The sequence below is a fragment of the Lynx canadensis genome, chromosome A1, assembly GCF_007474595.2.
Source record: "Lynx canadensis isolate LIC74 chromosome A1, mLynCan4.pri.v2, whole genome shotgun sequence".
NCBI lineage: Eukaryota > Metazoa > Chordata > Mammalia > Carnivora > Felidae > Lynx > Lynx canadensis.
This window is the reverse complement of record NC_044303.2, coordinates 169,256,296-169,281,014: the sequence shown is the minus strand read 5'-3', so window position 1 is coordinate 169,281,014 and position 24,719 is coordinate 169,256,296. Positions and strand designations below refer to the sequence as shown.

The following is a 24,719-nucleotide window of genomic DNA, read 5'->3' as shown; positions in this document are numbered from 1 at the left end:
TTGAGCCCGGGAAGACAGAACTCAGCTAAGCAGGAAGACAAAGGTGCTGGAAAGCACCATCTCCCTCTCCTATCCCCCAGCCGAAATCCCAAAGGGAACTAGTTCCTGTCAACGACCTTGCTTGCACTGCGCAAACACCCAACACTGTTCTTCTGTGGATCCATCCATATGACGGGTCTGCCTCCCTCCCAGTGCCTCAGGGCCCCTCCCAAAGTGGACCACCAAAGGCAAAGTGAGCTGAGTCTGCCCCTCCTGCCCCTGTGAACCTTGTGGATCCACCCCAGCTAATACACCAGGTCCCATTACAGAAGCACCACAAGCCTGGCGGTGTGCAAGTAGCCCAAAAAGGGGCCACACCACTCTACAGTGAATCCTGCCCCTGGGAGACTGGAAGATAAGGTATACACCAGTCTGACTATGGCCCCACCAGTGGGCTGGGGACAGATATCAGGTCCGACTGCAGCCCCGCCCATCAACACAAGTTACTCCAGACAGCACAGGGGAAGTGCCCTGCAATTGGGCACCACCATAGGGACTATCCAAAATAACAAAACAGAAGAATTCTCCTCAAAAGAAACTCCAGGAAGTAGCGACAGCTAACAAATTGATCAAAAACAATTTAAGCAATATAACGGAACAAGAATTTAGAATAATAGTCATAAAATTAATCGCTGGGCTTGAAAAAAGTATACAGGACAGCAGAGAATCTATTGCTACAGAGAACAAGGGACTAAGAAATAGTCATGAGGAAATAAAAAAAGCTATAAATGAGGTGCAAATAAAATGCAGGTGACCACAGCTCGGATCGAAGAGGCAGAGGAGAGAATAGGTGAATTAGAAGATAAAAGTATAGAAAAAGAGGAATATAAGAAAAAAAGAGATTAAAAAAAACCAGGATATGAGGGGAGAATTAGAGAACTAAGTGATGCAATCAAACAGAATAATATCCATATCATAGGAATTCCAGAAGAAGAAGAGAGCGAGAAAAGGGCTGAAGGTGTACTTGAACAAATCATAGCTGAGAACTTCCCTGATCTGGGGAAGGAAAAAGGCATTGAAATCCAAGAGGCACAGAGAACTCCCTTCAGACGTAACTTGAATCGATCTTCTGCATGATATATGATAGGGAAACTGGCAAAATACAAGGATAAAGAGAAAATTCTGAAAGCAGTTAGGGATAAACAGGCTCTAACTTACAAAGGTAGACACATAAGGATAGCAGCAGACCTATCTACAGAAACTTGGCAGGCCAGAAAGCACTGGCAGGAAATCTTCAATGTGATGAACAGAAAAAACATGCAGCTGAGAATCCTTTATCCAACAAGCCTGTCATTCAGAATAGGAGAGAGAAAGGTTTTCCCAAACAAACAAAAACTGAAGGAATTCATCACCACTAAACCAGCCCTAAAAGAGATCCTAAGGGGGATTCTGTGAGTGAAATGTTGCAAGGACCACAAAGTACCAGAGACATCACTACAAGCATGAAACCTACAGATATCACAATGACTCTAACCCCATATCTTTCTATAATAACAATGAATGTAAATGGACTAAATGCTCCAACCAAAAGACAGAGGGTATCAGAATGGATAAAACAATAAGACCCGTCTATTGGCTGTCTACAAGAGACTCATTTTAGACCTGAAGATACCTTCAGATTGAAAGTGAGGGCATGCAGAACTATCTATCATGTTACTGGAACTCAAAACAAAGCTGGAGTAGCCATACTTATATCAGACAAACTAGATTTTAAATGAAAGGCTGTAACAAGAGATGAAGAAGGGCATTGTATAATAATTACAGGGTCTATCCATCAGGAAGAGCTAACAATTATAAATGTCTACGCGCCGAATACAGGACCCCCCAAATATATAAAACAATCACAAACTTAAGTAACCTTATTGATAAGAATGTGGTAATTGCAGGGGATTTATTTAATACCCCACTTACAACAATGGATAGATCATATAGCCACAGGATCAATAAACAAGGGCCCTGAATGATACATTGGACCAGATGGACTTGACAGATATATTTAGAACTCTGCATCCCAAAGCAACAGAATATACTTTCTTCTCAAGTGCACATGGAACATTCTCCAAGACAGATCACATACTGGGTCACAAAACAGCCTTTCATAAGTATAAAAGAATTGAGATCATACCATGCACACCTTCAGACCACAAATTCTATGAAACTTGAAATCAACCACAAGAAAAAGTCTGGAAAGCCACCAAAAGCATGGAGGTTAAAGAATACCCTACTAAAGAATGAATGGGTCAGCCAGGCAATTAGAGAAGAAATTTAAAAATACATGAAAACAAATGAAAATGAAAATACAACAATCCAAACACTTTGGGATGCAGAGAAGGCAGTCCTGAGAGGAAAATACATTGCAATCCAGGCCTATCTCAAGAAACAAGAAAAATCCCAAATACAAAATCTAACAGCACACCTAAAGGAAATAAAAGCAGAAGAGCAAAGGCAGCCTAAACCCAGCAGAAGAAGAGAAATAATAAACATCAGAGCAGAAATAAACAATATAGAGTCTAAAAAAACTGTAGAGCAGATCAATGAAACCAAGAGTTGGTTTTTTGAAAAAATAAACAAAATTGATAAACCTCTAGCCAGGCTTCTCAAAAAGAAAAGGGAGATGACCCAAATAGATAAAATCATGAATGAAAATGGAATTATTATAATCAATCCCTCAGAAATACAAGCAGTGATCAGGGAATACTATGAAAAATTATACACCAATGAACTGGACAACCTGGAAGAAATGGACAAATTCCTAAACACCCACACACTTCCAAAACTCAATCAGGAGGGAATAGAAAACTTGAACAGACCCATAACCAGTGAAGAAATTGAATCAGTTATCAAAAATCTCCCAACAAATAAGAGTCCAGGACCAGATGGCTTCCCAGGGGAATTCTACCAGACATTTAAAGCAGAGATAATACCTATCCTTCTCACGCTGTTCCAAAAAATTGAAAGGGAAGGAAAACTTCCAGACTCATTCTATGAAGCCAGCATTACTTTGATTCCTAAACCAGAGAGAAACCCAGCAAAAAAAGAGAACTACAGGCCAATATCCCTGATGAACATGGATGCAAAAATTCTCAACAACATACTAGCAAATTGAATTCAACAGCATGTAAAAAGAATTATTCACCATGATCAAGTGGGACTCATTCCTGGGCTGCAGGGCTGGTTCCACATTTGCAAATCAATCAATGTGCTACATCGCATTAATAAAAGAAAAGATAAGAACTATATGATCCTGTCAATCCATGCAGAAAAAGCATTTGACAAAATTCAGCATTCTTTCTTAATAAAAACCCTCGAGGAAGTCCAGATAAAAGGAACATACTTAAGCATCATAAAAGCCATTTATGAAAAGCCCACAGCTAATATCATCCTCAATGGGGAAAAACTGAGAACTTTCCCCCTGAGATCAGGAACACGACAGGGATGTCCACTCTCACCGCTGTTGTTTAACATAGTGTTGGAAGTTCTAGCACCAGCAATCAGACAACAAAAGGAAATCAAAGGCATCAAAACTGGCAAAGATAAAGTCAAGCTTTCACTTTTTGCAGGTGACATGATATTATACATGAAAAACCTGACAGACTCCACCAAAAGTCTGCTAGAACTGATACATGAATTCAGCAAAGTCGCAGGATACAAAATCAATGTACAGAAATCAGTTGCATTCTTATACACTAATAAGGAAGCAACGGAAAGACAAATAAAGAAACTGATCCCATTCACAATTGCACCAAGAAGCATAAAATACCTAGGGATAAACCTAACCAAAGATGTAAAAGATCTGTATGCTGAAAACTATAGAAAGCTTATGAAGGAAAATGAAGAAGATACAAAGAAATGGAAAAACATTCCATGCTCATGGACTAGAAGAATAAATATTGTTAAAATGTCAATACTACCCAAAGCTATCTACACATTCAATGCAATCCCAATCAAAATTGCACCAGCATTCTTCTCAAAGCTAGAACAAGCAATCCTAAAATTTGTATGGAACCACAAAAGACCAAAGTATATTCGTGTATGGAGCCATGAACAGCCAAAGTAATTTTGAAGAGTACTAAAGCAGGAGGCATCACAATCCCAGACTTTAGCCTCTACTACAAAGCTGTCATCATCAAGACAGCATGGTATTGGCACACAAACTGACACATAGACCAATGGAATAGAATAGAAACCCCAGAACTAGACCCACAAACATATGGCCAACTCATCTTTGACAAAGCAGGAAAGAACATCCAATGGAAAAAAGACAATCTCTTTAACAAATGGTGCTGGGAGAACTGGACAGCAACATGCAGAAGGTTGAAACTAGACCACTTTCTCACACCATTCACAAAAATAAACTCAAAATGGATAAAGGACCTAAATGTGAGACAGGAAACCATCAAAACCCTAGAGGAGAAAGCAGGAAAAAACCTCTCTGACCTCAGCTGCAGCAATTTCTTAATTGACATGTCCCCAAAGGCAAGAGAATTACAAGCAAAAATGAACTATTGGGACCTCATGAAGATAAAAAGCTTCTGCACTGCAAAGGAAACAATCAACAAAACTAAAAGGCAACCAATGGAATAGGAAAAGATATTTGCAAATAACATATCATATAAGAGTTCATATCCAAAATCTATAAAGAGCTCTCCAAACTCCACACCTGAAAAACAAATAACCCAGTGAAGTAATGGGCAGAAAACATGAAAAGACACTTCTCTAAAGAAGACATCCAGATGGCCAACAGGCACATGAAAAGATGCTCAACCTCGCTCCTCATCAGGGAAATACAAATCAAAACCACACTCAGATACCACCTCACACCAGTCAGAGTGGCTAAAATGAACAAATCAGGAGACTATAGATGCTGGTGAGGATGTGGAGAAACGGAAACCCTCTTGCACTGTTGGTGGGAATGCAAACTGGTACAGCTGCTCTGGAAAACAGTGTGGAGGTTCCTCAAAAAATTAAAAATAGATCCACCTTATGACCCAGCAATAGCACTGCTAGGAACTTACCTAAGGGATACAGGAGTGCTGATGCATACGGGCACTTGTAGCCCAATATTTATAGCAGCACTTTCAACAATAGCCAAATTATGGGAAGAGCCTAAATTCCATCAACTGATGAATGGATAAAGAAACTGTGGTTTATATACACAATGAATACTATGTGGCAATGAGAAAGAATGAAATATGGCGTTTTGTAGCAATGTGGATGGAACCAGATAGTGTTATGCTAAGTGAAATAAGTCATACAGAGAAAGACAGATAACATATGTTTTCACTCTTGTGTAGATCTTGAGAAACTTAACAAAAGACCATGGGGGAGGAGAAGGAAAAAAAAAAAAAGTTAGAGGGAGGGAGCCAAAACATAAGAGACTCTTAAAAACTGAGAACAAACTGAGGGTTGATGGGGGTGGGAGGGAGGAGAGGATGGGTGATGGGTATTGAGGAGGGCACCTGTTGGGATGAGCACTGGGTGTTGTATGGAAACCAATTAGACAATAAATTTCATATTTAAAAAAATAATAAAAATTTTTAAAAATAAAAGACAAAAAAAAAAAACAAAAAGAAGGAAAAAAGCTCTCAAATACACAACCTAACCTTACACTTTAAAGAGCTGGAAAAAGAACAGCAAATAAACCCAAAACCAGTAGAAGAAGGGAAATAATAAGATTAGACCAGAAATTAATGATTATCGAAATAAGAAAAATAAAAAAATAAAAAAATAAACACAGTAGAACAGATAAATGAAACCAGAAGCTGGTTCTTTGAAAGAATTAATAAAATTGATAACCCCCGAGCCAGACTGATCAAAAAGAAAAAGGAAAGGACCTGAAAAAATAAATTCATGAATGAAAGAGGAGAGATCACAACCAACATAGCAGAAATACAAACAATAATAAGATAATATTATGAGCAATTATATGCCAACCAATTGGGCATAATGAACAAATTCCTAGAAACATATAAATTACCAAACTCAAACAGGAACAAATAGAAAATTTGAACAGACCCATAAACAGTAAAGAAATTGAATCAGTAATCAAAAATCTCCCAAAAAATAAGAGTCCAGGGTCGGATGGTTTTCCAGGGGAATTCTACCAAACATTTACAGAAAAGTATACCTATTCTTTTGGATCTGCTCCAAAAATAGAAAAAAAGGAAAACTTCCAAACTCGTTCTACATGGCCAGCATTACCTTGATTCCAAAACCAAAGACCCCATTAAGAAGGAGAACTACAGACCAATTTCCCTGATGAACATAAATGTAAAAATTCTCAACAATATACTAGCAAACCAGATCCAACATTACATTAAAAGAATTATTCACCATGATCAAGTGGGATTTATTCTTGGGATGCAGGGCTGATTCAATATCCATAAATCAATCAATGTGATACATCACATTAATAAAACAAAGGATAAGAACACATGATCTTCTCAAAAGATGCAGAAAAAGCATTTGACAAAATACAGCATCCTTTTTTGATAAAAGCCCTCAAGAAAATAGGGATAGAAGAAACAGATCTCAAGATCATAAAGGCCATATATGAAAACACACAGCTAATATCATCCTCAATGGGAAAAATTGAGAGCTTTCCCCCTAAGGTCAAAAACACGACAGGGATGTCCACTCTCACCACTGCTATTCAACATTGTGTTGTAAGTACTAGCTTCAGCAATTAGACAATAAAAACAAGTAAAAGGCATCCATATCGGCAAGGAGGAAGTCAAACTTTCACTCTTCACAGATGATATGATATTGTATGTAGAAAACTCAAGACTCCACCAAAAAACTGCTAGAACTGATACATGAATTCAGCAAAGTCTCAGGATATATATCAGTGTACAAAAATTGGTTGCATTTCTGTACACCAATAATGAAACAGAAGAAAGGGAAATCAAGAAATCAATCCCATATACAACTGCACCAAAAACCATAAAATATTTAGGAATAAACCTAACCAAAGAGATGAAAAATCTATACACTGAAAGCTATAGAAAGCTATGTAAGAAACTGAAGAAGACACAGAGAAATGGAAAAGCACTCTATGCTCATGGAATGGAAGAACAAATATTGTTAAAATGTCCATACACCCAAAGCAATTTACACATTCAATGTAATCCCTATCCAAATACCATCAGTATTCTTCATAGAGCTAGAACAAACACCACCAGCATTCTTCATAGAGCTAGAACAAACAATCCTAAAATTTGTATGGAACCATAAAAGATCCTGAATAGCCAAACTAATGTTGAAAAAGAAAATCAAAGCTGCAGGCATCACAATTCCAGACTTTAACCTGTATTACAAAGCTGTAATATCAAGACAGTATGGTACTGGCACAAAAACAGACACAGTGGAACAGACCAATGGAACAGAACAGAGAACCCAGAAACTGACCCACAAATGTTATGATTAACTAATCTTTGGCAAAGCAGGAAATAGTATCCAAAGGAAAAAAGATAGTCTCTTCAGCAAATGGTGCTGGGAGAACTGGGCAGCAACATGCAGAAGAATGAAACTGGACCACTTGCTTACACCCTACACAAAAGTAAACTTAAAATGGATGAAAGAGCTAAACGTAAGACAGAAGCCATCAAAATCCTAGAGGAGAAACTAGTCAACAACCTCTTTGACCTTGGCCGCAGCAACTTCTTACTCAACATGTCTCATGAGGCAAGGGAAACAAATGCAAAAACTACTGGGATCTCATCAAGATAAAAAGCAAAGGAAACAATCAGCAAAACTAAAAGGCAACTCAAGGAATAGGAGAAGATATTTGCAAATGACATATCATATAAGAGTTCGTATCCAAAATCTATAAAGAACTTATCAAACTCAACATCCAAAAAAATAAATAATCCAGTGAAGACATGGGCCAAAGACATGAATAGACACTTTTCTAAAGAAGACATCCAGATGACTAACAGACACATGAAAAGATGCTCAACATCACTCATCATCAGGGAAATACAAATCAAAACCACAATGCGATACCACCTCATACCTGTCAGAATGGCTAAAAGTAACTCAGGCAACAACAGATGTTGGCGAGGATGGGAAATGCTTTGCACCATTAGTGGGAATGCAAACTGCTGCAGCCACTCTGGAAACCAGTATGAAGGTTCCTCAAAAAATTAAAAATAGAACTACCTTATGACCCAGCAATTATACTACTAGGTATTTATCCAAAGGATACAAAAATGCTATTTCAAAGGGGCACAGGTACCCCAATGTTTATACCAGTGCTATCCACAATAGCCAAATTATGGAAGGGGTCCAAATGTCCATCAACTGAGGAATAGATAAAGATGTGGTATATGTATACAATGGAGTATCTCTAGGCAAATTAAAAAGAATGAAATCTTGCTATGTGCAACACAACATGGATGGAACTACAGTGTATTATGCTAAGCAAAATAAGTCAGTCAGAAAAAGACAAATATATAATGTCACTCATAAGTGTCATTTAAGAACAAAACAGATGAACATAGGGAAGGAAAGCAAAAATAAGATAAACCATGAAACTCTTAAATACAGAGAACAAACTGAGAGTTGCTGGCAGGTATTGGATGGGGGATGGGCTAAATGTATGATGGGCACTGAGGGCACTTGTTGGGATGAGCACTGGGTATTATAAGTAAGTGATGAATCACTAAATTCTATTCCTGAAATCATAATTACAATATATGTTAACTAATTAGGATATAATTTTTTTTAAAAAAATGTTCAGGAGGGGAAGAAAAAAGTAATATACATGAATAAATAATTATAACACAATATGTCATATTGTGTTACATAATATGTTACATAACGGTAAGAGAAACAAATCATTCCTGCTTTGTAAAAATGTTCTAATATATATAAATCTAGATAAAGATTCTATACTTTGTCCAACATAACTGTTTATAAATAATTGGAATAGTGATCTAACAAGTTGTCACTAATAATTATCTGAGACAACTACATTGTTTAGATCCCTTTAATTACTATTGCCAATTTATTCTATGCATTACATAGAAAGCTAAGAGGCCTGACAAAGTAATAGTACTTAACCAGAATACATAAATTCATAAATTCTGAATGAATCTGAAATATGAGTGACTGAATCTGCATCATTAGAAAATCTACCATAAATCACAGATTCTATACAAAAAAAAAAAAAGTGATGCCTAAAAATGTTTCCTTTCCTCTAAGCAAAGCAAATTTTTAAAACCTCAATGAAAACTGAAATGACGGTTAATCTGTATAAGAAAGTATATACAGAGTATGTGATGTTGAAGGAAATATAATTCAAGAGGAAATGAGGACACTGTATAAACATTTTCGTGAAGTAAGAGGTGGTATGGCTTCTAGGGCAGCTACTGACCCAGTTATTACCCAAATTGAATATCAGTAAAAGATTCAAATGTATTTTCCTTTGTAGAATATGAATGTAACAGAAAAGCCCCAACCAACTAACAAGGGAAGCTTGGGAAATCCTCCAGAGCTGGACATTCAAAGAGCAGAAAGGACACAAACTACAGAAGTGTTCAACTCCAAGGACAAAACATATTCAAGAAAGAGCAGCAAGAATTAGGCATCGCAGTGACCAAGAACTAACTTTTCATCCTTGTGACAATGCGGCAGACTTTGTGATCAAATCAGAAATACTCTTTTGTTCTGCAAACCCCAGGTCATAAAAACCAAGAATAAGAATCTTTGCTGTAAAATACACTAATGATATAATGCAACATCATCCAGACTTCATTTTAGAAACAAAAAACTGTTGAACAGTGGAATTGTTAAGGGTCTGAAGGGATCACTTAAAATTTTCAATTAAGTTGAAATATATTTTATGTGGGTAGTTATATCCTAGATCCACAAGGCTTTGGAGAAATGACACTTGCTAATGTCAAGGGTCTAATGAACATAGGTTTTCTAAGTCTTCACTTCTAACTGTATGTTATATATACTACATCCATACAAGATGAGCTATTTAAAAGCAATCTCATTCACAGCAATGTAATTTTAAAGATACTTTTCCGACTGAGCCAATGTAAAGAGCATTTTTATATACTAAACATCTAGAATATAAATATTCTAGCATTGAAGGGTTCCCATTCTCCTAAAACCATTTGTCCCACTACAGAAATACTTTTTCAGCAAGTGAAATAATTTAGACTGGAAAACTAATTTCAATTTTTCTATAATAATTAGTATTATTTTATTTACAATAAAGACCATGGTGTTGATGCTCACATATTTTTAATTCTTTTGTAATGTTTATTTATTTTAGAGACAGAAAGAGCACAAGCAGGGTCAGGGCACAGAGAGAGGGAGACAGAGTCTGAAACAGGCTCCAGGCTCTGAGCTGTCAGCACAGAGCCTGAAGCAGGGCTCAAGCCCACAAACCATGAGATCATGACCTGAGCCGAAGTCAAACACTCAACCAACTGAGCCACCCAGGTGCCCCATTGTTCACATATTTTTAAATGTTCATTATCAGTTATTCTTTTAAATGTAAGATTCTTCATTTTCAGTTACATAAAATTAATACAGTAATCTTTTCTTCTGTAGCGTGACAAGACTGACAAATGAAGAGGCACTCATTTCCGGAAAATGTGGAAGTAACTTGGGTCTCAGTTGTAGTACTATAAGGTGTGTCTCAGGATTTGTTACTAATAGCAGTTATAGACATTTTTAAATGACTACCTTTCCTTGGTAAATCAAGAGTAGATTCAAGTTTATCCCCACAATTACGTCACTCTCAATTACTTGCATTCTGATATGCTTTCTTTTTTAAGTTTATTTATTTTGAGAGAGAGAGAGAACGAGACCAAGCGAGGGGGCAGGGCAGAGAGAGAGAGAGAGAGAGAGAGAGAGAGAATCCCAAGCAGGTTCCAAACTGTCAGCACAGAGCCCAATGTGGGGCTCAATCTCATGGTTCATGAGATCATGACCTGAGCCGAGATTAAGAGTGGGACACTCAACCCAGACACCCCCCAATATGCTTTCTTGAGTCACAGAGGGTGAGATGGAATTAAAGAGAGCAGACTAAGAAACTGCACATTAGAATATGTCACACATGTAAATATCTTATACTAGGATGGGGAAAAAATGAGAATCACTGACTTAGATTACAAAATTTTGTTTTATTTCTGGGTAACACATAAAAACTGTGTGGTCCAACTCCTAACTCTATTCAGCTCACTGCTTGCTTCATGACACCCTTCACATTTAAGTGTTAAGTGTGTACTTTTAGGAATTAGAATCCTACACTTACAGAGTACACATTTTTAAATGTAGATATTTATAAAATAATGCTCCCCTAAAAAATAATCATATACATCAGTAGTAGAAGGAAAACATTCATGTAAGAGTTTTACGTAATATTACATCTGAAAATAAGGGTTTTTTTTCCATTTTATTTTTTAAACTTTTATTTTAGGGAGACAGAGAGAGACAGAGCGTGAGCAGGGAAAGGGAACAGAGAGAGGGAGACACAGAATCCAAAGCAGGCTCCAGGCTCCAAGCTGTGAGCACAAAGCCCAAAGAGGGGCTCAAACCCACCACCTGTGAAGTCATGACCTAAACCAAAGTTGGACACTTAACTGACTGATCCACCCAGGCACCAGGAGAATAAAGTTTAAGTTTTAAACATACTAAGTAAATGCGGTTTAAGGAAGGGAAGAACACTAGTTAGAGATTTAAGAAAGTAACACTTAGCTTTTCTGTACCACTTTTAAGCAAATATTTGTGGTTAAAATGAAAGGAATTTGGGGAAACCATCTACCAACAGATGATAATCCAAGGTGAAAGAAAAATAATTCAGGAATTCAGACAAACTAGACATATTTTGATGTAAAAAGCATTTAAAGTGAATTTCCAACTACCCCTACTGAAACACAGTAATTTGAAGAACAAAGAACAGCTAATATGAGATATTGATAATTATTTCGTTTGTACAAATATAAATGTCGTTCAATTTATATAAACTTAATTTACATTACTGAATATCCAAGGTCTAAATTTGGGGACTTTTAGGATGGTAAAATAAACACAGTAATACTAGGAGAGATAAAATTAAAGCTACCATGTAATGAACTGAATATGAAAGTTGAGGACTTCCTAAATTCAGGAATTTTACCTAGATTGTCTTATTCTTCTTCATAACAACCTTGTGAGGCAATCTTATCCTCATTCTACAGATGAGGAAACTAGGATTTAAAGAGATTACATAACTTGCCCAAGATTCCACAGAAGAAAATTCTGATTTGTGACTGAAATCCAGACTATCTGCCTCCAAAAGAAATGAATCTTCTTTCACTACACGCTGGCAAAAAAAAAACCTACATTAAAAATTTTAGCATTTTAACTAGAACCTTCAAAAGGAGGAGACAATATCAAGTTTTTAGTAAGTGATGATATATAAACTAAATCTATATACTTCATAGCTTGATAAGTATATATGAATAGTTAAGAAATAATGTCATCCATGATATTTCAGAGTTAAATATGTAATATCCTCCAAAATGGAGAAATTGGAAACTTTTTGTAGAAACTCACTAAGTAAACTTCTTACCTAGATATTTTGAATTCCAAAGAAAAAACTTGGGAGGTCCCATATTTTGTCAGCCATACTGAAGTTTCACATGAGTAACTAAGATTACATTTATACTTATAAGAAAAAGTGAGAAATTGCTTCTCTTGTTTTTGTTGTTGTTGTTGTTGTTGCTCTAATCTGTCCTCTATTTATTCTTTTCCACTTTTCTTCCAGACCTTGGAGGACTCTCCTAATTTAGGGTAACCAAGTCTCAAGTTCAAGAACTATAAGATTAGGTACAGGTACAGATGTACTGCAATAGAGACCATCGAACTGCAATGATTGGTAGGGCTTTATCGAAGAAACAAAAGTTTCATTTATTTTCCAAAGTATCAACCACCATGGAATTATTGGTGACTTTTCTTTTCTATAGTCTTTTTAATTGATTTTAAAGCATTTAACTTTTATAATAAAAATAAAAATAGGAACAAAAGAAGAAAAGAGGGAAGGAGGCAGAGAAAAAAACTGGTACTTCAATTAAAACATATGTAAACATCTTGGGGCGCCTGGGTGGCTCAGTTGGTTGAGCGTCCAACTTCGGCTCAGGTCATCTAGCACTCCGTGAGTTCGAGCCGCGTGTCGGATTCTGTGCAGATAGCTCGGAGCCTGGAGCCTGCTTCCAATTCTGTGTCTCCCTCTCTCTCTGCCCCTCCCCTGCTCATGCTCTGTCTCTCTCACTCTCAAAAATGAATAAATGTTAAAAAAAAATTTTTTTTTACACATAGGTAAACATCTTATTTTTTTTCAAGTTCCAAAACTATGACCTGCCTGTTCTCTTTAATCTCTCAGTGTGTGGTAAATTAACCATACATAAGCATGCCAAATGAAATATGGAGAAATAATAAGGCAATCTGAGATCTATAAATTCTGAGGCATAGCTCTTAATCTCAATATTTAAGAAATTAGTTATATAAATGAGGTTAAGTAAGAAAAACACATTTAGGGTATACTAAAACTGAAAAGCAGGATTCAAATACTCAAAGAAGAATGCAGGGATTTCCTAAATATGGAAAAATTCCAAATATAACATACACATATGTGAACTTATACCCATTTATTATTATTTTATTATAAACTGAAGGTCTGTTTTCAAATATTCTGCTAGCAGCACCATGAAACACCACCCAAGACACTTTTGAATGCTATCAAAATACTGACTTAAATGTTTCTAGACAATTACTTCATTTTCCATGAAACAGTTCTTTAAAAAGTCACCATTTGTAGGCTTTCTTTTTCCATTGCAAAAATATACTTATTCCAAAACAACATACATAAGATTGATCCAATTTATTAAGTGTGTTACTGAAACACTGAATAAGTGATGGTCCTTTGGACCTGTCTTCAAAAGAAGATGGTCATTTAAAAATCAAGTACAAAACAATACAGGAGTCCAATTTTAAAACAAACTTGTATTTGTACAAGTTCATTTGATTTCTTTTTTTATTACCAAAATGCAGCTTACTCATCTGGGCCTTGATTTACAAACATGATGACTTCCTAGTCACTCACAAGATTGCTTTGTAAATGTCATGTAAATTAACTTACTATTGTTTTTTATAAAGACTATTTCCATCTGCAAAAAGAAACTGAGTTCCTTACAATATTTTGGTACGATATATATTTATGCTGGTTTTCAAACTTGATCATTTCAGTTCTTTTTCTTAGTATATACCATGTTAACAGCTACCTTGGAAAAGTTATTGCTGCGTAGGTGGTCGGCTAATTACTTCATTGTTTGAAATTTTTCATAGTAAAATAAAGGAGAAAATAAGCTTGAAATGTTCACAGACCAGTTATAAGCCTGTAAAATTTGAAGATGAAATGAAAGTGATTTCTCTACCAAAAGTGTGAATTCTTACTTCCAAACTATTGACATCAACCTTTCAAGTAGTGTAGAAGCTGCATTAACTGGACCCTAAATAATTTTATATGGTATATATTAAATGCTGCTGACCATCAGTGCAGAAGGGAAACAGATCTTGACCAAAGGTCTATCTGGGAAGAAAAGAGGGAAAAGGTTTCCAAGTACGTTCATATACTCTGAATACATTCACAACACCTTTGGAAGTATATATAGTTCCCTTGCTTCAAGAGTAGTAGCAAAAATGATTCCTGGATCCCAAAAGATTACATTCAGCTTTCCTTTGCATTCTGACAAAAGTGTGGTTCTTCTTGAATATTTCTTTCTCAAGACCATAAAGGTATACCAAGACTACACTAAACTCGCGAAGTAATGACATTTTGCAAGTTTTTTTAAAATCCTATTCCCATTCCATAAGTTAAAAAGTATTTTCTAGTCTTTAATCACTAAAATAGTTTTGGGTTTTTTTTTTCTTATTAATTTTTCCTCAACACTTTTATACACGGTGACTACTCCACTGGAGAAACTGTTTTATCTTAAAATGCCTGGAGAAAGGAAAATGGTACTACTGCACCTTTAGAGCGGTTTATTCCAAAGTAACAGTAAGACCATTATGAATATATGCAGCTTTTTACAAATTAAAAAGATTAAGACTTTTTTTTCTTAACCATAAGGCAAACGAAAATGAAAGGTTACCAGCCTTAATAAATTACTGGACTTGGGACTGCACAGCACTAAATATCAAGATCACAAATGTACAAAGTAAAAAACGACAACTTCACAATTAAATCAATTTGTGCACGACGTACCGGCCCGGCTCTACCAACACCAACCCAGTTAGCGTTTCAGAAAGTTGATACTAAAGACTCTGAGGCTGACCGAGAGGTGCCTCCAAACACCTCCTCAACCCTAAATGGCAAAGAGAGTACAGAGCAGAAATTGCCCCGGCTGCATTAGCTTCACACTTAACAATTTAACTCTTGACTATGTCTAGGGGGTCACCTCTGGCCAAGACAGGAGCAGTGATCGAAGGTGGGAGATAAAAGCGGGAGGTGGGGAAGCTGAGGCACAGAAGACGGGCTGCGGACGGGCTCCGCGGGTCAAGGGGGACTGCAGGGCCCCAGAGGCAGGATGGGACTGAGGGAACACCTAGGGGTTGGGGGTGGTCGCCCCAGCCGGAGGGCCGCGCTAGGAAAGGAGCGCTCGGAGAGAAGGGGGTGCGGGCATGATGGGTGGTGCCCACAGCCCCGCAAACACCGCCCCACACCCCGCAGCCCACCGACCCCGGCGATGGGGCGGGGCCGCTGAGCCCGCCTCAGCCCTTTCGCGCCGGCACCCGCCCCCTCAGCCTCCAGTCCCGGGTTGGTGGGAGGGGCCGGCCTCGCCGACCCGGGGGGTGCAGCGCGGCCCGAGCCCCAACCAGGAATGCTCCGTTGCGGGTGGAGGACGGGCGGGAGACCCTGCAGCCTGGGGCGGGAGTGGGGGTGGCCGAGGGCGGAGGAAGAGCCTTCGGCGCAGCCGCCGCCAGCCAGGGCTGAGTCCCAGGCGCCCCCCTGCGGGCAGGGGGTGTTGCCCCCTATCTCCGCAGGCCTCTCCTCCTAGTCCCCCGTCCCTCGGCGTTGCCCCGGGCAACAGCGCCAGCCGCCGGCGGCGCGAAACTCACCTACCTAGAACCTGACAAGCAGGAGCCCCTCAGACCCGGGAGCCAGTCGCCACCCCGCGTCACGGGGACCACCACAGCCAATGGGCGCCGCTGTCACGAGCCTCTGCGGCCAATCAAACTGCACTCCGGTCTTCGGGCACCCTCGAGGCCCCAGCCAATGGGCACGAGCCGAAGGCGGGCGCTGCCGCCCGGCCCCCAACCCCCTCCTCCCCCACCTCCCAGGAGGCGGGGCGCGGCCGATTGGCCCTGGACCCCGAGGGGTGGGTTTCAGGGTCCAGGCCGGGTGGGCGCGCGCGGACCCGGGGCTGCGGGCGCGGCAAAGGGAAGCGTGGAGCTTTGGCTGCTGCCCTCTGGGCCTGGTCCCCGGCTCGGGTGGGGTCCCGAGGTCCTCCTGTTCGCGTTCCCCTCCTCGTTCCTGTGATCCGCTCCTCTCTACCCGGAGTCGAGGGCTGCGGGGGTGGGAGTGAGGGCGGGATGGGGCCGGAGGCGGACGGCGGCGTCACAGGAAACTTTGGGAGGCTCGCCTGGCCGCGACCGGGAAGTGGCCGGGCCGGGGGTGATAAGCTGAGGCCGCCTGGAAGGGACTACCCGGCGGGTCGTTAGCCGGAAAGGAATTCGGAGGGTGGGGGCGGAGGCGTGATTAAAATGTTAAGTGTGCCCGCGGGGTGCTGGGCGATCCCGGGAGTTGAAATCTCCAGGAACAGAAGCTGCCTTGGGGCCGCGGATCTCGTACCCCTCAATGTGCACCTCTCGCTCTCAGAATCAGTCACCTTTTCCTGTACGTTTTAGTTGCATCAGTTGTAATATTGATACTTCGGGAATGGATTTCAGCTAAAGCGGGAACTGAAATCTTTCTCATTAATTCCCAGTGCCTGAGACTGTCTTAAAAAAAAAAAAAAGTTAGACACTCAGTGCTGGAATTGTGATGGATACTGTTACGCGTACAGCAGGACCTGCAGTGGTCCCCTATAATAATAAGACCTTCTCTCTTCCAGAGTCTGGAATGTTCAAAGACCCAAACTGGTTTGCTCTTCCAGCAACGGTTGTTTCAGAAGCGTTCTTCACCAAAAGAATTTAGTGGAAAATGACTAATGTCAGCTAAACAAAGATCACTAGGTGATCTGTAACAGTATGATAGGTGTTATTAGTCACTATTCGAGGGTGTGTTCCTGTTGCCGACTTTTTAAGGCATTGTATCCTGTACATTGGTTGAACCACATTCTTTGCCTGGAGCATATTAACGTCAACCCCATCTCCACCTTCCCCCTCTAAAACTTTTGAATTACGTGGGAGGCAAAAAAGAATGGTGAATATTTTTTCAACAGGGTTATTTAATTATAGTGAACAAATCTTAACATTGGACTTTTCTTGTCTGCTGGTTCAAAGAAAGCAAAACATGCTGTAAAGACAAATAAAAAATTTAAATAAGAGGCTTAATTCTTCCTCTTAAAGATATGGGAAGAGATTTCCCTTTCCCAGAACATTTGCCTTAGAAACCTTGTAATTGGGGCGCCTGGGTGGCTCAGTCGGTTAAGCGTCCGACTTCGGCTCAGGTCATGATCTCAAGGTTCCTGGGCTCGAGCCCCACGTCAGGCTCTGTGCTGGCAGCTCAGAGCCTGGAGCCTGCTTCAGATTCTGTGTCTTCCTCTCTCTGGCCCTCCCCTGTTCATGCTCTGTCTCTCTCTGTCTCAAAAATAAATAAACATTAAAAAAAATTAAAAAAAAGAAACCTTGTAATTGTTGAGAACATTCTTACTTCTTTGAAGTGTATCTACATCCTTTCTAAAACTAGTTAGGTCTCTCTCAGCTAGTTTTGTTGGCTTTACCTCCCAGGAATGTCTTTAAATACTTAGGAGAGGGGCGCCTGGGTGGCGCAGTCGATTAAGCGTCCGACTTCAGCCAGGTCACGATCTCGCGGTCCGGGAGTTCGAGCCCCGCGTCAGGCTCTGGGCTGATGGCTCAGAGCCTGGAGCCTGTTTCCGATTCTGTGTCTCCCTCTCTCTCTGCCCCTCCCCCCGTTCATGCTGTCTCTCTCTGTCCCAAAAATAAAATAAAAACGTTGAAAAAATAAATAAATAAATAAATAAATAAATAAATAAATAAATAAATAAATACTTAGGAGATAATGCTTTGAAATGTGAACATCAAGAGACAGACATAGCATCCAGAAATGGATAAAGAAAGTGTGTGTGTGTGTGTGTGTGTGTGTGTGTGTGTGAAATACTATTCAGTCATAAAAAATAATGAAATCTTGACAACTTTGAGGATGGACCTTAATGGCATGTGCAACGTGAAATGTCAGGCAGATTAAGACAAATACCCTGTGATCTCACTTTATGTGGAATCTCAAAAAAAAAAAAAAAAAAAGAAAAGAAAAAAGAAAGAAAGCAAGCTAACTCATAGATGCAAAGAACAGATTAATGGTTGGGATGGGTGGGATTGAAATGGGTGAAGGGGGTCAAAAAGCACACAGACTTGCAGTTGTTAAATGGATATGCCTTGGAGATATAATGTACGTCATGGTGAATATAGTTAATAATACTATATTACATATTTTAAAGTTGTTAAGATAGTAAATCTTAAGAGTCCTCATCACAAATAAAAGAAACCAAGCTCTTCTTGTATGGTTTCAGCTGTGAACTAGACACATAATGGTGATCATTTTGTAATATATACAAATATCAAATCATTATGTTGTACACCTATAACTAATAGAATATTATATGTCAGTTATACTGCCATAAAAAGCAAAAGGAGATAACACTCACTTTCCATGGGAGATTAAGAGCCTAACTTCAATGGGCCAATCACTCCAACTTGCAAAACTACCTTCTGTCATAAAGATAGAAGTTTGTTTTTCCTTTGGATAAAGCTAATTAGCTAACACAGATGGTCACCCCAATTACCAAATAAAATGAAGATGAATTATTTGTGGAAATGGTACCATCAAGGCCTCTTACTGGAGAACTGGTTACTGTTTATCTTGAAAACATATGTAATGGGTTATATCTGCTTGGCTGAGGGATGAGATTTCTTTCTGTCCTTAAAATCTCTTTCCTAATTGCCTGTAAATGCACATCACATTGTGATTTAATTCTGTGTTTTATTCCTTCACTATCTTACAGGAGAGGATTTCTGGGTCGGGAGATTTTGTTTTAAGTTCTATTTCCCCATAAATATTTATACCCAAAATATTGAGACTATGAAGCTAAGTAAGTCATCATATTTTAGTCTTTAATTTGTTCTCAAAAATTATCTCAGATTAAGTGATACCTAATTATTGAACTACAAAAACATCTTAATAGAATCAGAAATGATAATAAGCTAAATGTTTGGTATATATTTTGTAGCAATTGCTAATGGCATAAATTAAGCATATGTGAATAAACCTCTTAAAATAGAAATTAATTTCCTGTTAATATTAAATGTTATATCATGTCAATATGAATGAAATCCATGAATGTTTATGAATTAAATGGTTAGATAAAGCCAAAATACAACTTTGGGCATTATTTTGCCAGAGCATATCTTTTCCAAGAACCTGAGGATTTTTCTACCTTTATACAAAGGGAATCTAAACCAGGAAAGATGTGTCTGGTGAATTTGTATTACATATTTGCAAAAAGTAGCTTCAAATAAGAATCTAATGGTGAATTAGAACTGTTTGGTTCACATTGTGTGTGTGTGTGTGAGTGTGTGTGTGTGTGTGTGTGTATTTATATGTGTATGATAAGAAACTCAAGTCTCTGAAAACATAAGAACCTTTCCAGTTCTTCAAAAATTTTCTGGTTTCTCACCTATCCACTCAAGAAACTTAAAAAACTGCTTGCCATATGCCCAGCATTGTGTTAAGAAATGCAGTTTTGAGTGAATGTATTTGAAGTAAATGACTGTAGCAAAAACCTATGCTACATTTTTGAAGCTGAAAAAAGCAATTACAGAAAATCCAGTTAAATTTTCCATCTGTTTTAATTATCACTTTGCATTGCCACAAATTTAATAAAGACTTGATTTCATCTGATTTCAAAAATACTGTGCAACTTTTCTTACATCTTGTAAATGCAGGAAAAAGTATGGAAGAATGAAGGAAACTAATTTCCTGTCTACATGACCCATAGGCTTTATAAAATACTAGCCACCCCCATAGGGTCTAGAGGGATATGTATCTCAGCTGAAGTTGTTAGCATTAGGGTTTAAGACACTCATCTATCATTAAAATTTAGATCTACACCAGGTACTACCATGACTTTTAAAATGCTACAGTACTGCCTAGCTATAGATTTATAAAAAGTCTTCACCATAGGGGTGCCTGGGTGGCTTAGTCAGTTAAGTGCCTGACTTTGGCTCAGGTCATGATCTCATGGTTCATGAGTTCAAGCCCCATGTCGGGCACTGTGCTGACAGCTCAAACCCTGGAGCTTGTTTCGGGTTCTGTGTCTCTCTGCTCCTATCCCACTCACACTCTGTCTCTATCTCTCCCTCAAAAATAAATAAACATTAAAAAAACTTTTTTAAAAAGTCTTCAGTATATATTCTACTTTACCAAATACCAATTTTGGTCTGTTCTAATAACATTGCTTACCTGGACAAATGAATACAATAATGTCGATGTCAAACATCGGACAATTAAAAATGATTTTAAAAGTTCTTGCCTTATCCTATCTCTCCACCATTACCCACCCAGCACCCCAACACACATCTCCCTCCTCCCCTCTCCCTGCTCCCATTTTCCTGTTTAACAGTTTCTCATAATTGGCTTCAAGAGAAACCTTGGCTGTGTGCCATCTTGGTTCAACAGTCGCCGTACATACACCTCCCTCTTTTCCTTAATCGATGGTTCTTTTCTTTTCTTCATTTTTGCCAGCTTCTTTGCTTTATGACTCCCTGCTCTTTCTAACCGACAATTCATTCTTAACCACCAGCACAAACCACTTTTTTTAATGTTTATTTATTTTGAAAAAGCGCAAGTGCACACACATGCATATGAGTGGGGGAGGGGCAGAGAGGAAGCATGCAAAGGAGAGAGCGAATCCCAAGCAGGCTCCATGCTGTCAGCGCAGAGTCCACCCCCGCGCTTCATCTCACAAACCATGATATTATGACCTGAGCCGAATTCAAGAGACAAACGCTCAACTGACTGAGCTACCCAGATGCCCCATGAACCACTCTTCAAGAGGAGACCATGATCCATCCAATATGGAAATCATAACTGTCTTACATGCTGCACTGTCTGTTTTCAGTACATATAAATCTCTTGGATTCTGAAAACTGTTCTCTTGAATATATATTGTCACTAGCGGTCACATTTATCTGAGATTTTCTTTTGGACTTTGTTTTTTGGGTTTTTTTTTTTTTTTTGGTTTTTCTTTTGTTTTGGTTTTGGTTTTTTTTGTTTTTTTTGGTTTTTTTTTTTTTGCTTTCCAAATTTCAAAATTTCAAAATTTCAAAATGGCTATGTGGCTTTCCTTTATTTTAAGGAAAATAAAATAGGGAAAGGAGGGGAGAAAAGAAGGTGAAGTAGAGTTGGAGGAGGAAAATTTCTATTCTGTCCTCCAAATAGATATCAAATCCATTAACACATCTCACAACCAGCCCTCCTAGCCAAAAGACTGGCTGTCCTCCTAGCACTCTGATATTGCTTCCCCTGCTTCCCTGACCTGCTCACCATCGAGAAATACTACCAGCAACAGTCACAATCAGCACATGCCTTCTCCCAAATGTCCCTGGATCACTCAAGACCTGTCCTTTTTGTATGTCAGAATTTACCTGTCCTCTTTCTCATTCCCTTATTTTTAGGTCACTGGAACTTCAGAGATAACTATCAAGTGTGTGCCAGTTGGGGGGTGCTGGAGTAATGATTTCCAAATGTGGGTTCATGCACTAGCTTCATCAGAATCACCTGAGAACCTTTTCAAAAATACATACTCCTAGATTTATCCCCCAAAGATTCCAGCTTGAAAGGTCTGGAATTCAGAAAATCTGTTTGGAATGAGAACAGTGAATCTGGTCAATAATGGTGGACTGAATATAGGCACTTATATCTGCTTATTCTCCACACTCCTTGGCCCAGCATGAATACAGATCCAGATCACCAGGAATCCAAGAACGAGAGATCTCTGAAGACATTAAGTGAGAAGAGAGGCTGAAAACAACAGAATTGGTTGATAATCCATATCGAGAGTAGGTAAACCTTCATTTCACTTCCCAAACCACCAGCCCTAGCTGGTGACACTAGTCACCCTGGCCCAGTGACACACTGCCCTAGCCCAATCCAGAGACAGTAAGATTTACTCCTGGTGGGGGTGAACTGGAGAAGCTCTGGTCTTGAAGACATGGAGATAGCTGGCCGAGTATAGGATTAAGGTGTCTTGCTGCACATTGGGATGAAGGGAGTAAGTGAAAGACTGCATACTGAACAATCAAAGTTCCTCTCCCACTTAGCTCCTACAATGGCACTTTCCAGATTTGTATCCCTCAGAGAGAATTTTAGAGGATTCCTTTTTAAGGAAACTTACTTGCCTAAGGAAAAATACTTTTATGGATACTGCGGGGAGCAGTGGTTTTGGGGGAAAGTTTCCAACAGTGTGATCACCTGCCAAATCACATCAAAATGAGGTCCGCCAATCCACAAGTTCCAGCCATGCAGGCAGCTTCCCTCATTCTTAAATATGAATAGAAATCTTGGGATCACCACACTTTTGAGGAAACCCACAGTCATGAAAATGAGACAACAATACAAATAAACAAACAAAAAAAAAATTGCAGAGGTAGGGGGAGGGAGTTGAATGCAACCATAGCAGAAAGCAAAAAAAAAAAAAAAAAAAATCAGAACTATTGGTGATATTCTTAAACAAAGAAAAGACCCATGACTGAAAACAGGGTGATTTTTTTTTTTTTTTAAAGAAATTTTTGGAATGCCTGGGTGACTCAGTCAGTTAAGCATTCAACTCTTGGTTTGGGCTCAGGTCATGATCCCATGATTCATGAGTTCAAGCCCTGCATCCGGCTGTGTGCTGGCAGTGAGGAGCCTGCTTGGGATTCTCTCTCTCTCTCCCTCCAGTGCGCTCTCTCTCTCTCTCTCTCTCAAATAATTAAATAAATTTAAACAAATTTTTGAAAAATAATAAAATAAATTTTCAAAGAAAAATGATCTTTTGGAAATTAAAAAATAACAAATTTTTAAATTCAGAAGCAGATGATAAAGTGAAGTTTATCTCAAAGTGAAGAAGTGAAGAAGTCTCAAAAGAAGAGCAAACAGACAAACAGTTGAAAAACATGAAAGAAAAGAAAATTTAGGATCAATCCAGGTGTGTCCAGTATTTTCACCATAAGCATCTTGCTGTAGCCATCAGTGCCGCAAGCATTTTCTCTCATAACTGATAAGCTGTAAGGTAATTTTGCCATAAAAGATAAAATAACTGGCTGACAGTCTGGTTTCATTTCTCCATTGACTAATCAGCTGCCTTCTGCCGCATTAATGTATCAAAGCTACTTGCCAGTTTGGCTTTGTTTCTCTAGTGACAAATTTCCCATGTTTCATATTACATAAATCTTAGCTAGCGCCCTCATAATAGTCTATGCAGTAGACATGGTGGTCTTAAAACAGTGGATGATAACAACTACATGTATCTACTTAATAGGAAATGTGGTGATAAAATTTGCTGCAAGTGTGAAGTGTAAAGCCAGATGACATACTATCCTAGAAAATGGTAACATATCAGTTACAATAGTAACAAAGCTCAGTTATAAATGCATTACAGCATTACATTTCTTCCACATTTTTAAAAAATTTTTAATGCTTTTTATTTATTTTCGAGAGAGAGAGAGAGACAGAGGGCAAGCGGGGTAGGGGCAGAGAAAGAGGGAGACAGAATCTGAAAACAGTCTTCAGCCCCTGAGCTGTCAGCAGAGCCCGATGAGGGGCTCGAACCCACGATCTGTGAGATCATGACCTGAGCCGAAGTGGACGCTTAACCGACTGAGCCACCCAGGAGCCCCTTTTCAGCATTTTTCATAGAACTTTAGAACATCTATCAAGGAGCATATGAGTATATGCCAAGAACAAACGATAGTGTAGAAGGCTTTCATAATGTAATACAAAGCTCAGTTAAAAATATTGCATCTTAGTATTTAGAAAACTGATGCCTCACAATAAGTGAAGACATTAATATTTAATTTTATTAATATTTTCATGTTTTCTTATGACCTTTTTAAGTGTCCCTATTTTATTTTTCTTTATCTTTTATGGCAAAAATGCCCCAAGGCCAATTAGTTATGCAGTGAAAAAGTCTGTGGCAAAAATGCGTACAGCAAAGATGTCTACCACAAAAATGTTTATGGGAAACTATCCAGAACCCAATCCAGATTGAACATCCAACCTCTAGGAGTTCCAAAAAAAAAAAAAAAAAAAAAAAAAAAAAAAAAACAAACATACAAAAAAGAGGTGGATGGGCGAAGGGGTGGAATTATTAAAGAAAGGCCAGAAGTGAAAGAAGTGTTTTTCCAGACTGAAATCCTTCTAGGGAGCCCTTGCAAAATGAATAAAGACAACTCACAGACAGGCA

The 24,719-nt window shown here is 38.7% G+C and overlaps 1 protein-coding gene across 2 annotated transcripts in view; it reads right to left on the bottom strand.

Moving 5' to 3' along the window:
- FER (FER tyrosine kinase) overlaps positions 1 to 16,223 on the bottom strand; it is a 432,909-nt gene extending 416,686 nt beyond the window's left edge. Inside the window, exon 1 of one of the 2 annotated variants that reach the window (XM_030326125.1) lies at positions 16,160 to 16,223. The gene's annotated coding sequence lies outside the window, so the exon portion shown is untranslated. The remainder of the gene's footprint in view (positions 1 to 16,159) is intronic. The other variant, XM_030326151.1, reaches the window with a different exon arrangement.
- Positions 16,224 to 24,719: the final 8,496 nt, after the last annotated feature.